The sequence below is a fragment of the Penaeus japonicus genome, unplaced genomic scaffold, assembly GCF_977035675.1.
Source record: "Penaeus japonicus unplaced genomic scaffold, GWHDUDI00000001_assembly GWHDUDI00000021, whole genome shotgun sequence".
Taxonomy (NCBI): Eukaryota; Metazoa; Arthropoda; class Malacostraca; order Decapoda; family Penaeidae; genus Penaeus; species Penaeus japonicus.
The window spans coordinates 29,799,450-29,801,949 of NW_028234423.1; positions in this window are offsets into that span (position 1 = coordinate 29,799,450).

Sequence of the window (2,500 nt, forward strand, 5' to 3'; positions counted from 1 at the left end):
CGTCATTATCATTGCAGACAGAATTGAACCAGGTACTGCGATGTTATATATCTGAATAAATATCTAAAAACAATCATAAGTATAAGGGGAAAGATGTGTCATGCAAATCTGAATAGCTATTCAGTTTCATGAAATTTGGAATCACTCCAACTTCAACTGGAAATGTCATAAAAAAAAAAAAAAATGTATATATGTTGATTAATAGGTTCACATATGCAAGTCCAAAGGTAAGGCGGTCATTAAAAAAAAATACTTGTTCTTGCTGCAAATGTTGTCTTGTGTAACACCTTTCGAATGACGAAACTCTGATACCAATAGTTGCAAAAAAAAAAAAAAAAAAAAAAAAAACAGCATACCATACTCGGTAAAATCAGGAACTAACCACACAATAAGACACAGAACCAAACAAAACAGTAACATACAAAACAAAAACTACCAAACATACATTGTATAATCAGATTCTTACAAAAGCACTAGAGGTAATTCCTTACAATGTATTCAAAGATTTCAAAAGAGATTCATTTCACTCACCAAAACGTGTTTCCTCTCTCGCGTGTGCAAATCCGACCCTCTGACCGCTTGCACTCTCAACATGCCATGGATAGGTCGACCTAAACAAGTTGAAATTATGCTTTGTCATCTGAAAGTTAAACATTCATGGGATATATGCTCTTGGTATTAGAACAAATGAAAAATGGATGCCATAAAAAAACTGGATAAAATGAGTTCAATGTGACATACATCAGATAATAGTCTTTTCTCTCTCTCTCTCTATCTCTCTCCCCCCTTTCTCTTTCTCTCTCTCTCTCTCTCTCTCTCTCTCTCTCTCTCTCTCTCTCTCTTTTCAATCTCTCTCTCTCTCTCACTCACTCTCTGTCTTTTCAATCTCTCTCTCTCTCTTAGCTTCTTTCTCATTTCAATCTCTTTCTCTCTCTCTCTCTATCTATCTATCTATTTCTCAATGTATCTCCCTCTCTCTCTCTCTTTTCAAGTTCTGTCTCTTATCTTCTCTCTTATTTCAATTTCTCTCTCTCCTTCTCTCTCTCTCTCTCTCTCTCTCTCTCTCTCTCTCTCTCTCTCTCTCTCTCTCTCTCTCTCTCTCTCTCTCTCTCTCTCTCTCTCTCTCTCTTTCTCTATCTATCTATCTATCTATTTATCTATCTATCTATCTATTTATCTATCTATCTATCTATTTATCTATCTATCAATCTTTCTCTCATACACACTCAACACATTATCCTACAATTACTACTGCTGCTGTTGCTAATGATAATATTGATAACATAAATAATGATGATATGAATAATGATGATAAAAGTATTAGTAATAATGACAGTAATGATAACAAGAATAATGACAAGAATTATTATAAATCATAATAAAGACAGTAATAATAGGAACAACAATGATATTGATGATAGTGATAATAATAACATACTGATAATACCAATAATAGTGATAATAATAATGATAACAAAAATAATTACAGTGATAGTAATTATAATAATAACAATGACTATAATGACAATGATCATAATTATAATAGAATACCATCCATAATAGCAATGTAAGGGAGTTTATTCAAATCAAAAGTGATAGTTTACAGTAACTAGATTTACATTGGCGTCCGTTTGATATTTGTAAACTGTAGAGGAAATATATTTTATTTATGTCATAAGGTCAAACTGAAATTTATATCATACATTTTTTTTTATTTTTTTTTGTAGAAGCAATGTCTTGAATCAGCCATTTAGCCAAGGAGGCAAGCTCTTAGATAACAACGGAAGGAAATAAATCTTACTTCCTTCTATCATGCCCTAAATCATTTGTTGCTAATTTCCTCTTAAACTGCTTTTTTGAAATTACTTTCCCTTATCAGATGATAGATAAATAAAGACAAAGGTCAATATGAGAATACTTTATTCGTCATGGTGAGTGGCCATAATTTTGAAAGCTCGAAGGTGTCATTCGATATAACATTTCTTACCTTCTCAAAGTGTGACAATTTTGATTCCTTCGATTATAAACACAGCTGCTGATTTGGGTCCGTCTAATTATATCTTATCGTTTTATTTATATAAATATATATATATAATACATATATACATATACATATACAATATTATATATATATATATATATATATATATATATATATATATATATATATATATATATATATATATATATATATATATATATATATATATAATATATTATATATATATATTATATATAATATATATATATATATATATATATATATATATATATATATATAATATATATATATATATATATATATATATATATATATATATATATATATATAATATATTATATATTATATATATATATATATATTATACATATTCATATATATTATATATATATATATATATATATATATATATATATATATATATATATATATATATATATATATATATATATATTATATATATATGTATGTATATATATATATATATATATATATATA